At 39.8% G+C, this 15,851-nt stretch overlaps 1 long non-coding RNA gene across 1 annotated transcript in view; it reads right to left on the bottom strand.

Moving 5' to 3' along the window:
* Nucleotides 1-3,411: 3,411 nt before the first annotated feature.
* LOC114675737 (uncharacterized) overlaps nt 3,412-15,851 on the bottom strand; it is a 28,837-nt gene continuing 16,397 nt past the window's right edge. Inside the window, exons 3-4 of the long non-coding RNA XR_013395465.1 lie at nt 7,178-7,342; nt 3,412-5,632 (exon numbers count right to left, since the gene is read on the bottom strand). This is a non-coding gene — a long non-coding RNA (uncharacterized LOC114675737). The remainder of the gene's footprint in view (nt 5,633-7,177; nt 7,343-15,851) is intronic.

Consider the following 15,851-nt stretch of genomic DNA (forward strand, 5'->3'; position numbering starts at 1 on the left):
ACTGAAGGTCGCTATGACTGTGAAATTATTTGTTATCCTCTAATTTGTGTTTGTTGTATTATCTCTGTTTATATTTCTAATATCCATAATGTTTAGTTCTTCTTGTCTTCAAACTTAGATGACAGGTGTTTAATGTATACATGTCCCTAGTTTAATCATGAGAAATCATGAGACAAATCCATATTGTGGGACATCTTACAAATACAAAATATCTGACCTGTACATTTCAAAAGGGTCAAGGTCAAGAAAAATAAGTGGAGACTATGAAACTTGCAGACTGGAGAAGACCTAATGTGTCAGTTAGACCCTACAACGGTGCCCAGTGATCCCCACCTGCAAGAAATACCTTTGCTTTGTTAAGTTGCTTCCTCGTGTCTCACGTGACCAGCACATGTGAACTCAACTTTTTTCCAACTCAGAGCTCTCCTAGACAGTGGCTACCTTGGTGGGAATGGAGTGGACACAGGTCCGACAAGTGCCACAAGAGTGTCTGACAGTGTAAACAAATTTCCTGTGAGAAAGATGCTGCGTCAAAGACTTATGCTTCAGGGTATCCAACAGGATAAATAAGTATCCCATTGAGAGGCACACTGTAAACATCCAGGACCCAGTTTCCTGGAGTCCTGTAGGGCAGGGTGATAACTTATAGTCACTGTCCCTAGAAAGACTTCAAGAGGTTATTAGACATAACAAAAACACATGATGTAGAGGTGATTTTATAAATCATGGCTCAAAGATCCCATGGAGAAAGAAGACAGAAATGGTAAAGTCTTACTTGAAAGTTTGCAGCAGAGTGCAGCTCTCTGAAGACAGAAAATTCTGTTATCTTGAGACTTTTTTCCTTAATCTTAGAAATATAAGCAGATATTATTCTAAGTTGCTTTCCAAATCTGATTCTTCATCCAGATCAACTACATATTTATCTCTTTTCCCTCCCTTTTTATCCTTCCCATCCCATGAATGAGGGTCTTGTGAATCTGACTGTAAGCAGGGAATGGAGATGCATGTGCATTCTGGTTTTCATGGAATGCTCTGCTCTGATCACTTGTTACTCGTCAGCTCCACTTGCTGATACTTAGAAAATGAAACAGGCTTTGGTGTTCCCCAAAGAGTGCACTGAATGAACAAGAAACTCACATAGTGTATAATTTAGAATGTTGAGCATATTGGCACTGAGAGTTTCAGCTTCTACTAGGGCTCAATTGAGTGAACAGGAAGCCCTTATCTCAACTAGAGGAGTCATACACCCTTTATTCAGACTAGAGGGCGGAGACAGCATTCGGTTCTTGCCTAAGGACATGGTCAGATGATGGGGTGTTTTCAGTGCCATCTTTCTGAGAATTCTGGTGGCCAATCCAGACTCAGTACAAATCATATTTTCCAGGCTACCATAGTAATGTTTGCAAGCTTAGTGCTCAGCACTGTGTCCTCTGTGCCTGGGACATCATGGTAGCAGAGTTTCATGTCTATCACTTTTCCAGTCTTAACCCTGAGCACTCAGAGCTCATCGACCCTCTTGCCACCTAGAGATGAGTCTGCCCTTCTACAATCTACTTCTCTCTCCTTCCTGGCCTGCCACTTGGTGATTTTTTTTTTCCTCAAAAATTTAGTCATGGATGATCTTCACAGTACACATCATAATAGACCAGATGTGTGCATTGAAATGCAGAAGAAAATGGGAATGTACAAGTTACTTACTTTATAGAAACTCCTGTTATAATGAAATAAAAAGAGCAAACCTCCATGACTTAAAATCGCCAATTTAAATGAAACTGTCCTTTCCTATGAGGTAAATTGTAAGATTAGAGGCGTAAGAAGGTTTACTGAATTATAAATGCCCCAAATAATAGCACCTGAATTACTGCTACAAACTTCTCAGAACTGAGAAATATGGTCAAGGTCAGCTGTGTCTCTCACTCTAGGTCTCCAGGACCCAGGAGTTTGTTTTCTCGCTGAAGCTATGAATATGGTATGGAGAATGTAGCCCATGATCACGGTCTGAAAACGCAAGAGTCTTGACTTTGCAGATGTCCTTGGGAGCGTAGTATGCAGTCCCATGGCTTAGTATGCTTTGTGGGCATGGCTTCTGGAACATCCCTGGTGCTCCTCTATAAAGTGGTGTGGCCTGTGAACAGGGAGTTGTGTTGAGGAAGAGGGGATAGTCCCCCTGCTGTGGTGATCTTTGTTTAGCCAGCACATTTGCAGTCAGCACTCAGCTTGTGTCCATCTCTTAGATCACAGGAAGGTGGGCTGGGGTATGTTCTACTTGCTATTCATTCCTTTTTTCTATTAGGCTATTTCCACCTCTGCAAGACACACTCTGTATCACTAACATGCCTCACCTTCATACATCTGATGTCTAAAGGTTCATTTCCACATCTTTTTGAGCAGGAATTAACCTACAGCTCCATGATTATAAACTTTTTTCATATCTAGTTAACTTTCTTCCATGATAATGTCTACTCTGTGGCTTTTGGGCTTGTCACTTGAAATGGTTTCATTGTGTCCCCACCCAAATCTCACCTGAAATTGTAATAATCCCCATGTGTCAAGGGCAGGGCCAGGTAAAGAAAATGGAATCATGGGAACAGTTTTCCCCATACTCTTCTCATGGTAGTAAATAAGTCTCACAGGATTTGATGGTTTTATAAATGGGAGTTCCCCTGCACAAGTTCTCCTGTCTGCCACTTGTAGGATGTGACTTTGCTCCTCATTCGCCTTCTGCCATGATGGTGAGGCCTCCCTGACCATGTGAAACTGTGAGTCAATTAAACCTCTTTCCTTTATAAATTACCCAGTCTTAGGTATGTCTTTATTAGCATCGTGAGAACAGATTAATGTATCAAAGGACAATATAGATCCATGACGTGTCAAGAGAATGTGTGGTCGCATAAATTCGTGATGGAGTCTGCATGATGAAGAAAACTGAATTATCACAGTGTTTTCTCAAAGGCTTAAGGCATCGTATTCTTGCAAAACTTGGGAAAAAAAGGAATTTGTACTAAGAAAACACGCTTAATGCAGAAATATATATGTTCCCCATCACTGGTGCTTCTCAATCTTCTCTTCTAATGTCTGGAAGTCGTGTCTTCTAAAATGTCTTTATACTGAGATCCTACAAAGACACTGCCAGAAAGTGCCTGCGAACAGGGCCTTCTAACATATGTGAGAAAGGTATCTTTCCTTGGAAAAGTGGTTACGAACACAGGAACTGATAAATGGATAATGGTGTGATTGGAAGAAGAAAATGGATGAGTGTCCCTGGAGCGTGACGGTGTCCTTCTGAAGCAGGTGCCCTGTGTAGGAATGGGGTATAATAAGGCAAGCTATTTTGCCATAGTATCCCCACATCTCCATTCATCCTCTGATCTGTGGCTTTATAGTGGTTTAAATCTGTCTCTCTTATTGTTGTTTTATTTTTTGGTACCTGAATATTACATTTTAAGAAATGTTTTTATCATAGTTTTAGGTTTACAGAAAGTAGTAAAGATAATAGAGTTTCATATATCCTACAGCTTCCTGAAATGTGAACACCTTATATCACCATAGCATATTTATGAAAACTCAGAAATTGACGGTGGTACAAAACTATTAACTGAAATAGATTTTCTTCATATTTTACCAGGTTTTCCACTAATGTCATTTTTCTGTTCAAGGATCTAATCGAAGATACCACATTACATTTACTGTCAGGCATATTACCAATTGGTTGTTGTATAACATATGACTACAGAGTTTAGACTTTAAAACACAGCCCTACATAGTACTTACAGTTTCTCTGGGTCGGATACCTGGCAGAGAGTTCAAGGGAAGGCTCACCTGGGGAAGGATCCCCTTCCAAGCTCCTAGAATTCTTGTAAGGATTCAATTTCTGTCCAAGTCAAGATGACTTCACTGCTGTGTTATTCAAAGCCTTTCAGCATTAATAACAATCAATAAAATCAGACGAGTAGAGAACCTTTCCCAATGCACTGTATGAAGCCAGTGTTCCCTGACACCACAGCTAGACAAAGACATTTCCAGAAAGGAAAATTACAGACCAATATGAAATAGGTAAAAAGTATCAAGGAAGTACTATCAAAATTAACTAGTAACATATAAAAAGGATTATACACTAAACACAAAACGATTTATCCTTGCAATGTAAGTTTGGTTAAACCTACAAAAAGAACTGGTGTTATAAACTATAGTAATAGAATTTTGTTAAAAACACTCATGGTCACCTCTAAAGACGCAGAATAGGTATTTGACAAATTCCAAACCCATTCATGATAAAAGCTCTGGGAAAGTTAGGCATAGAAGAAAACTTGCTAAACCTACAAACAGCATCCACGGAAAACTCACATAACGTAAGGAAAGACATACAAGCCAACAGAATGGAGTTGAGCACGCCAAAATCCATCTTTATATATAGGGCAAACTTATTTTCAAGGTTGAAAATTTGATTAGAGAGGAAAAAATAGTTTTTCAACAAATGTTCCTGGGAGAAAGGGATATCCACATGGAAGTTTAACTCTTTCCTTTACCATATATGTATTTGACTCAAAATAGAATACGTGGGTAGCTGTAAGAGCTAAAACTAAAAATCCCACAGAAGAGAACACGGGAATAGGTTTTCATGGCCTTATGTGAAACAATAGATTCTAACATGTGACACAAAAGTGCAAGTGACAGAAAAAAAATAGATGCCCTGAACTTCACATGGATCAATACCTTTTAAGATGCAAAGTGCACCATCAAGACAACTGAAATAATGGAAGAAGATATTCCCAAGTCATATAACTGTTAGGAGACTATTACACAGAATATAAGAAACATTCAGGTGTGTTCCAGCACACCCAGCTAATTTTTGTATTTTTAGTAGAGATAGGGTTTCATCATGTTAGTTAGGCTGGGCTCAAACTCCTGGCCTCAAGTGATCCACCCACCTCAGCTTCCCAAATTGCTGGGATTATAGGCATGAGCCACCGTGCTCAGCCTCATTCTTCTTTATTATTTTCTAAATTTGTATTTCTAAATAATATGTTGTTCACGATTTTTGTCTTCAATATTAGATAAATATGTGAATAAATTAATGTTTAATCTTAGTCAAATGATGAAAAAATATAACGAATCCATATTGTGATACATCCTATGGAACACCTGACAAGTTCTTTTCACTAGGATCAAGGTCAAAAAAATAAGTGAAGACCCACAAACTGATACAGGTTAGACAGGACCTGATATGGCAGGTAGATTCTAAGATGCTTCCCAATGATCCACACCTCTAGATATGCAAAACTCTATGCTTATACCCTCACTGTGAGGTTAAGACATGCCATACCACATGTATACACAACCACAAAAGGGGCAAAGTGTATGGAACAATGGTTTGTAAGAGAGACTATATCAAACAAGGAAGGACAGTGATACCTGAGACATACCATGCTGTGACATGAGCTCTACCATTGCCTCAAGACACTGCTTTGGGAGATTTTCCAGGCTGTGGTGTGGCATGGACTTTGGAAGACACTGTGAGTTGAGAAGATGGAACTGAGAGTCGAGTACAGATTGGCTGGATCGCATCTAGAATTTCTTCACATCCGGTGGTAAGAATGGGAGACAGCATGGCTGCCATTGTCATCATTACTCACTGAAATACGGTGCGCAGAAGTACAGAAGCAATGCAGAAACAAAGCAGAGACACAAAGAAAAGTTACTTGAATGAAGACTTAATATTGCACAAAGACTGATGCCTTTACATGTTGTACAAAACCAAGGCTTAAAAAATAACCATTTGAGATAAAGTAAATGATGTGTCTAAGTCGAATGAACCAACCAAGTGGACACAAACCTTCCTTTACTATACAATTTTCATACATGTGCCTGATGAACTCACTATATTATAAAATAATGAAAGCAGAGCATTCTATTTATAAGAGCAGAACACAATTGTCAGAAAAAGAAGGATTAAAAATATTTTTACCTCTATTTGTTTCCCTATAAAACCTTAAATTTCCTTTAAATTTGGAAAATAATTTGTCACTTTCTTCACTACATAAATTCCACTGCCATTCTAGTTTGCATGGAGTATAGGGTTGCTATTTTTATGCAGTGAAGTTCTTTAAATTAAGTTATTGATATGCAGTGAAATTAAATTAAATTAAGTTCCTATTTATATCCAGTGAAACTAAGTTAAGTTAAATTGCCAGGCTGCAATATAATAGATGAGGGGTTGTTAATTCTTGTTGTTATTTTAACCAAGATCTGTCACTGAACTTCTGTGTGTACAGTATTGAAGCCACGAGACCCTGAAAGCCACCCTCACTGGAAAATCAAATGCCCATCTACTGATCTGGAGTACTTGTAAAACACCAGTGTTCACGCTCTCTTGGTTGCTCACATCTCATAAATCTTAGACGAATGTCCCCTATGTCCCCAGAATAATTTTAGAGCACTATATTATTGCCTTACTTGTACAGTAAACATATGTTATTGAGTTTCAGCAACTCATTCTGTGTGAATGCTTCACTCACAAGAGGATGTGTTGTCAACATAGTCATGTTGGCATTAAGGCACTCCTCACTGCAAGCTCTGCATAAATTCTGGTCTGTTTGTGGGAGTCCTGTTAAATAATATCTGAAAATGGGGCTTTTTGACACACGTGAGTCACAGGCATCTGTCTTTGAAAAAGTGGTTACTGATGCTAAAACTGGTGACTGAAAAATGCAGAATATGATGAAGAAGATGAAAGAGGACGAGTCTCTGGAACTTGGGGAGAATCTTCCTGAAGCAGGTGTACCTGTGTTCGAGTTGGTAAATCGATATGGAAAAGTGCTTTGCTATTCTCTCTTTACATGTCCTTTCATCTCCTGAGCTGAAGGTATTCTGTTTGTGCTTTGGAATTCTTTTAATATCACATTTAATATTTTTTTTCAAAAATACTTTTCTATGAAATAATTTAAATACACAGAAATATGCACAGAAAGCTTTATATATCCTTGAGTTACATGCAATGATAAGCCCTAAAAAATAGTTGGCACAAAACCGTTTATTGAAATATAGGCTTTTTCCATATTTTACTGGGTTTTTAAGTAATGTCATTTTTTCTGCCCAGGATACCACATTGCATTTACTGTCAGGCGTATTATTTATTGCTGCGAAATAAATTCTCACATACTAAGTGGCTCTCACTCACAGTTTCTCTGTATCATGAATCCAGATGCAGATGATGGCCAAGGATCAGGTCTCAAGCGAAGAAGGTTCAGCTGGGGAAGGATCCCCTTCCAAATTCATGTGATTGTTGTTAGGAGTGAAGGCCCTGTGCTTGTTGAGATGACTTCACTGGTGAACTATTCCAAACCTGAAAATAATTAATAACAATCTATCACAAAATCTTCATAAAAACGGAAACAACAGTACAAGCAGAGATCACTTCCTGATGTATACTCTTAGTTACTTTATACTGATATTACAACAAAAGCAAGACATTTTACGGAAGAAAAATTAAGATCAATATATTTTATAAATAAAGTACAAAGGTCTTCAACAAGATGCTAGCAATACAAATCAGCAAATGGAAAAAGAATTACACACCATCACCAAGAGTATTTGTCTCAGGAATGCAAATTTGGTTCAACTTACAAAATAATTAGTGTCATGCCCTCTAAGAATAAAATAAAAAACAAAAGCCATATGATCATCTCAAAGGATGCAGCAAAGGCACCGGATAAATCCAAAATCCATTTTTGATAACAATATACAACAAATTAAGCCTATGAGGAAAGTTTCTTTATCTTAAAGGGCATCCATGAAAAACTCAGTATCATCATAATTTAATTTAAAGGCTCAAAAATAGTATAAACATGGACATACAGATCAAAGAAATATAGTAGAATTGAACATCCATAAATTAATCTTTACCTTTAGAGTCAAATGATTTTGTAAGGTTGCCAAGCCAATTCAATACGGAAAAATACATTTGTAACAAATGCTGCTAAGACAATTGAATATCCACAAGCAAGTTGAAATTCTCACTCACACCATATACATAATTAGCTCAAAATAATCATATATCCAAATGTAAGCTCTAAATAGACCAAATCCATAGTAGATAATATATAAAAACGTAATATGGGTCTAAAGTTAAACAATAACTCCTATAATTTCTAAGATATGATACTTAAAGCCCAACAAAAATAAATAAACATGAATATATTAACTTTATAAGAATTAAAATCTTATGGGATTCAAAGTACATCATTAAAAGTAAAAAGATAATGCAAAGAATAGAAATATTCACAATCACATAGAAGGAGCTATTATCCATAACATACAAAATATTTTACAACTCAAAATAAAAAGGCAAGTATCACAATCAAATTGGTAAACTATCTGAATAGACATGTATCCAGAGATACTATATTCATGTCTAGTAAGCACATGATATGGGGCCTAAGTCTTTTGTCATTAAGAAAATGCAACTCTAAGCAACCATGAGATACACTTCACAAATCTAACGGGTATATTGTGAAAAAAAGGTAAATTTAAAAAGGCAAAATACTTTGTGAGATTTTGGTGATGTGACACTCTGGAATGTGAAAAAGCAGAGAGATAATAAAATGGTATTTACTAGGAGCTTGGAAGAGAGGCAGGTCAAACTGGTGAGGTACAGCAGATTCGCTCTGGGCAGTGAAATTACTCTGGTATCATACAGTAACGATAAATACATTATTGTATTTTACAAATCCTAAATAACTTTATAATACAAAAAGTGAACTTACAATATACAAATTAAACACCTTATACAGCAGGTAGCAGATAGCACGGGGCTATACACATAAAAGAATTAAATAACACATCAGTGAAATCACCTCACTGAATGGAGGGGGGAAAAGCAGCTGACCCAAGTAACGTAGCAAGTCAGTGGATATTCTGAGTCTAAAGGGTAAAGATTTATCCATAAAATCTTCAGTTGGTAAAGTTCTTTCTCACGGCCATGTACATTTCTAATTCTGAATATGCTTATACAAGTCTTTGGATTATGTGATTAAATAACAGAACCATCTTTATCATTGTTAGCGTGGTAGGCTACACACAAGTAAGCGGGAATAGGGGTGCTGATTCATGTGGTACTGGATTAGATCATGGGGTGCTGGAGCGTTATGAGGAAGGAATTCATGTTTAACTTAAAGATACAGATACATGATAAAACATTTGTGTGCGCGCGCGCGTGTGTGTGTGTGTGTGTGTGAATCAGTATACATAGATGTATCTGCTCTGCACACAAGGTCATGAATCAACAGATGCCCCAGGAGCAATGAATATGCCAAGGGCCCGATCTCCATTTCTAATTCAATTTTCCAATAAAATAACTAGGGCTCTGTAAAAAAAAAAATGGTTAATACCAGGCTTGTGAGGAAATCCACACAATTAGCATAAGCACCTAGTAGTGCCAGAAAAAGTAAAATGCCAAACAGTGCAAGCAACTAACCAACCACATAACAACAGCAAAGCTCAGTTATGGTGGTGTTTCAAAACGACAGATGATCCAACTGAAAGAACTTCCAATAGTCAACATTGCAACAATTTAAACAAATAAATGAAGTAGTAGAAGTAAAGAGTAAAATAAATATCCATGTTTGCATACTGACATAAAAATGATTGCATAAATATAACGATTATTGGAGAAGAATAGATATGTCCAGGATGAATGTTCCAGATAACTTTTGGTAGACCTCTGCTCATAAAGTAGAGCATTTCTTTTGTTTTGTTTTTTGTTTTTCAAGATGGCAGATTGGAGGCTTTGTTAGTGTGCCTCACCTGCTTAGAAAGAGCAAAATAGTGTCTAGAGATTCACACTGTGAATTTGTATCCAACAAACACAGGAACTCAACAAAAAGAGTGAAAGAACCTCTGGATACTTTGAAAGAAGCAGCAGGCAGCAACTTGCACTACGTGTCAGATGGGCAACTGAGCCTTGAGAGTGCAAAAGGGGGAGACTCTCTCCTTGATACATTCCCACTAGGGAACCAGGCAATCCAGGTCACAGGGAAGCGCCTGAACCCTGCCCAGCGATGGAGCTGACTTAACAGAGGTGGGGAGCATGAAAGTAAGAGTGGCACCTGGATGTGCTGCGTGTGCACTCCCAGACCCCAGCAGCAACAGAAGGAAGATATTCTTGACCCTAATTCATAGAATATCTTGAAGAAATCAGCGAAGTAACCCAGGCAGTAGGCATGCACTGGAAGAAGCCCCCAACTGAGGAAGAAGCTGACCAACTAAGATTTGTATTTGATCTAGTATTGAGCAGAGGATGAACCCCCGAAGGCCCGAACCAAGGGGCATCAAGGAAGCATTCTTGTGCCAGGGTCATGGGACCTGGGTACTGCTGTTTCACATGTCAAATCAAGGGGTGTGGCCTCAGAGCTACTGTTCCAGTTTCAGTCTCCAGTGGGAAGTCTTGTGGCCTGGGGCAGGTTTGTGTTCTGAGCCTAGACTGCCTGGGACTTAGCTGGCTGCTGTAGGTTTTTGCCAGCAGAAGTCTGCATGTGTAAGACCTTCTGTGTCAAGGACATGGGAACTGACCTGCCACTTTCTACCCCTCTCTCCATGTACAGACTCTCATGGAGCAGAGGGCGTTCTCCTCCCTGGAACATTATCCCAGCGGTCAGGGAACTGTCCACTGACCACCATTGCAGCTTCTGCTTACACCCACACTTGGAGAGGAAGAGTATGGACTTTCCTGACCCAGCCCACACCTGGCTTTGCCCCTCTACCTGTCCTAGTAGCAGAACTGGAACAGGGACTTTTTAGACTTCCATGTCACTTCCCATCAGCTGAATACTTCCCCTGGGTAACAAAGGCTAAGCATAAATCCCAGCACCATGACAGCTGGCTCTCTCCTGCAAGTGCCACCTTCCGGCCCAAGGTCAACCAACACAGTCCGTTATAACATCTGCTGGCACACTAACATGGTACTGGAATAAATGTAGACATACAGACCAGAGGAACAGAATAGAGACCCCAGAAATGAAGGCAAATACTTACGATTAACTGATTTTCAACAAAGCAGACAAAAACATATACTGAGGAATGAACATCCTATTCAATAAAAGGTGCTAGGAAAATAAGACGGCCACATGCCAAAGAATAAAATTGGATCCTTATCTGTCACCATATATAAAAATTAACTCAAGATGCATTAAAGACTTAAATGTGAGACATGAAACCATAAAGATTCTAGAAGTAAAACCAGGAAAAAATCTTCTGGACATTGGCCTAGGCAAAGAATATTTGACTAAGACCCCGAAAGCAACTGTAACATAAACAAAAATAAATAAATGGGACTTAACTAAACTGAAAAGCAGAGCAAAAGAAATAATTGACAGAGTAAAGAAACAACCTACAGAATGGGAGAATATATTTGGAAACTGTCCATCCAACAAAGGACTAACCCAGAATCTACAAGAAACACAAATCAGCAAGAAAAAATAAATAATCCTATTAAAAAGTGGGGGGATGACATGAACAGGCAAAAGATATACAAACGGCCAGCAAACATATGAAAAAAAAAAGCTCAACATCACTAGTCATTACGGAACGCAAATTAAAACCATAATGCGATACCAACCTTAGCCTAGTCAGAAGGACCATTATGAAAAATCAATAAATGATTGATATTGGTGTGGATGAGGAGAAAAGGGAATGCTTATACACCCTTGGCAGGAATGTAAATTCGTACGACCTGTATGGTAAACAGCATGCAGATTTCTCAATGAGCTTTTAAAAGCAGAGCTACCATTCAATCTAGCCATCCCACCACTGGTTACGGGCCCAAATGAAAAGAAGTCATTGTATCAGGCGCCACCTCCAGTCTTCCTCGACCCAGCAATGCAGGGGTTTCAGGTTTAGGACAAGTGCAGGGTTCTCCATAAAGGCAGCGTTGGTGGTGGACCCGACCCCTTGCAGCCCCACACGGAGGGAGTGGAGGGGCGCGTTCTGCAGCCTGCTGCACAGGATAAAAGGTAGATTCCACCTGGTGAGTGGAAGGTGCATGTGGCAGCTCTGCTGGGGCTGCGGGAGTACAGGAGAGAGTGGCTGGCTGCCTGGTGCACAAGTGTCTGCGGAGCACATGCTCAGAAGGCCGGGGCAGAGAGGCAAAGGTGCTGGTCGCAGAACCTTTGGTTCAGGGGCTCATCACGCCCACCAGGGATGTGGCCCATCATCTGACCTTTGGAAGCAACTTTGTGCTCCTCACTCGGCTTCCTGTTACAAATCGTGGCAACATATTTCAGAGGACTTGGGGGAAAATCGCCCTCTTGGCACCATCAGGTCCATTCTCAGTGGCGTTCTGCTGGGGATGGGAGGAAGTCCCCAAGGATGGTGTAAAGGAGGGGAGCCTGACCTTGGGCTTGGCAGATGGGTGAGCTCCACTTCCCAGTGCCAAAGCCCTTATTGCATCTGCTGCAGACTCCGTGAGACTGGGCACGGTGATCCAAGAGTTCACCCACGTCAGAAATCCTTTCGGTGTTGCTCCCCAGTGGAAGACCACAGCCTGCCTTCTTCCTGGGCCTGAGTGAAGTGACACGGCCACTACCAGGGCGGGGGTCCAGGGAAGCCTGTCTCTGGTGTCACTGTGGTCTGCGCCAAGTACGGAGAAATGTTTGTAAGGAGTTGACAACTCCCGAGAAAGCATTTCAGTGGTTACTGGAGGACCTGCACTCTGGAAATGCAGAGAACCTAGAACTGTTGCCAGGATTAACTGGGTGACTAACAAGAGAGGGCAGACAGAGCCTGGCTCATTTCGGTACTCTGCATGGGTTAGTTGCCACCATCAGCTGTGATGGGCACATGTGGTGACTGCTTTGTGGCACTCCTGGGTATCGCTCCACTTGGTTTCAGATACCTGTGGAGCTGTTTTGAACAGAGGAAAGAAATTCAGGATTCTACCCAGCCCTTAACTGGGGTTTGTTTGGAAGCTCACCATTTGTTTGTAAGTGTGAGTGTATGACCTTTGAGTGTGGGCCCTGATCTCTTCCTATCCTTTTCACTTTCAACTTCATCTTCCTGATTATCTTGAAAGCCACCTACAGCCTTACTCATCTCAGTCAAAGGTACCCCTAGCTCTCTCCAGCTGTCAACAGTTTCCTTTGCCCATGACTTGCAGAGGTGGGAGGGATTCGTCTCACACTGTGCATGTCCAGGGTACTGGGGCTCTCCCTGATGGGATGTCAGCAAGAGTGGTGGGGGTGCCAACCCTATACCATGCAGCAGCTAGAAGGTTCACAAACCTCCTTTTCTATCTTTTTCTCTTTCCCTCCTTTTAAAGGAGCCTGGTAGGAACTTCATATTCTCATTATCTTCGGGATTTCAGCTGGTTACTTATTAAGACCTACTTTTGTGAACATTTAAACAGAGAGGCAAACTATAGCAAGAAAACTTGAGCGCTCAAATGGTTAACTGCAGCTATTAAGTGAGGCAGAGTCATCAAAACCTCTCTTTCTTCCTCTGTTTTGTTTTCTGCCTGCTTCAGATTGGCTGTTACTAAGCTGTTGGTGCTGTGATAAGACTCATTATTTACCGACTAACTAGAAAGTAAACACAGGAAACTGGTTTAAAGCTGAAGGGAAAAAAAAAGGTAAAAGGTGCTTTTTTAAAAACAAAACTGCCATAAAGATAGCTTTACCCAAAGTTTGGTTCACAGCTTTCACAGATTATATATTGGAGAAAACACAATTTAGCCATGGAAACAGGTTCCAGTTTTGTCAGACGGTAACATGTATCCAGCTATTTTTTTATAAAATACTGAGTGTGTACTGTTACTTTACGGTTAGAATCCCAAGGTAAAAGCTATGAGACCTTTGCTTGTGTGTGTATACCTGTTTAGACATGTTTGTGTGTATGTACATATGTAGATATGTTTGTGTGTATGCACATACGTAGATATGTTTGCGTGTATGTACACATGTAGATGTTTGTGTGTATGTACATATGTAGACATGTTTGTGTGTATGTACATATGTAGACATGTTTGTGTATGTACATATGTAGACATGTTTGTGCGTATGTACATATGTAGACGTGTTTGTGTGTATGTACATATGTAGACATGTTTGTGTGTTATGTCTAGCCTGCTACCAAATTGACTTACAAATAAATAAGCGCTCATAAATTAATTTGGGAAGCTTTTCAAGTTCACATAAACTTAGTAAACCTTGACAAATAAAACTGGTTTTAAGATTATTGGTGACATAATATTAGAAATATCTTCAAAATGATCAGCATATATATTTTTTTAATTTATTATTATTATACTTTAAGTTGTAGGGTACATGTGCATAACGTGCAGGTTTGTTACATATGTATACTTATGCCATGTTGGTGGGCTGCACCCATCAACTCGTCATTTACATCAGGTATAACTCCCAATGCAATCCCTCCCCCCTCCCCCCTCCCCATGATAGGCCCCGGTGTGTGATGTTCCCCTTCCTGAGTCCAAGTGATCTCATTGTTCAGTTCCCACCTATGAGTGAGAACATGCGGTGTTTGGTTTTCTGTTCTTGTGATAGTTTGCTAAGAATGATGGTTTCCAGCTGCATCCATGTCCCTACAAAGGACACAAACTCATCCTTTTTGATGGCTGCATAGTATTCCATGGTGTATATGCGCCACATTTTCTTAATCCAATCTGTCACTGATGGACATTTGGGTTGATTCCAAGTCTTTTTTATTGTGAATAGTGCTGCAATAAACATACGTGTGCATGTGTCTTTATAGCAGCATAATTTATAATCCTTTGGGTATATACCCAGTAATGGGATGGCTGGGTCATATGGTACATCTAGTTCTAGATCCTTGAGGAATCGCCATACTGTTTTCCATAATGGTTGAACTAGTTTACAATCCCACCAACAGTGTAAAAGTGTTCAAGAACCACATGATTATCTCAATAGATGCAGAAAAGGCTTTTGACAAAATTCAACAGCCCTTCATGCTAAAAACGCTCAATAAATTCGGTATTGATGGAACGTACCTCAAAATAATAAGAGCTATTTATGACAAACCCACAGCCAATATCATACCGAATGGGCAAAAACTGGAAAAATTCCCTTTGAAAACTGGCACAAGACAGGGATGCCCTCTCTCACCACTCCTATTCAACATAGTGTTGGAAGTTCTGGCCTGGGCAATCAGGCAAGAGAAAGAAATCAAGGGTATTCAGTTAGGAAAAGAAGAAGTCAAATTGTCCCTCTTTGCAGATGACATGATTGTATAGTTAGAAAACCCCATTGTCTCAGCCCAAAATCTCCTTAAGCTGATAAGCAACTTCAGCAAAGTCTCAGGATACAAAATTAATGTGCAAAAATCACAAGCATTCTTATACACCAGTAACAGACAAACAGAGAGCCAAATCAGGAATGAACTTCCATTCACAATTGCTTCAAAGAGAATCAAATACCTAGGAATCCAACTTACAAGGGATGTAAAGGACCTCTTCAAGGAGAACTACAAACCACTGCTCAGTGAAATAAAAGAGGACACAAACAAATGGAAGAACATACCATGCTCATGGATAGGAAGAATCAATATCGTGAAAATGGCCATACTGCCCAAGGTAATTTATAGATTCAATGTCATCCCCATCAAACTACCGATGAGTTTCTTCACAGAATTGGAAAAAACTGCTTTAAAGTTCATATGGAACCAAAAAAGAGCCCGCATCTCCAAGACAATCCTAAGTCAAAAGAACAAAGCTGGAGGCATCACGCTACCTGACTTCAAACTATACTACAAGGCTACAGTAACCAAAACAGCATGGTACTGGTACCAAAACAGAGATATAGACCAATGGAACAGAACAGAGTCCTCAG

This window comes from Macaca mulatta, chromosome 7 (assembly GCF_049350105.2).
Source record: "Macaca mulatta isolate MMU2019108-1 chromosome 7, T2T-MMU8v2.0, whole genome shotgun sequence".
NCBI lineage: Eukaryota > Metazoa > Chordata > Mammalia > Primates > Cercopithecidae > Macaca > Macaca mulatta.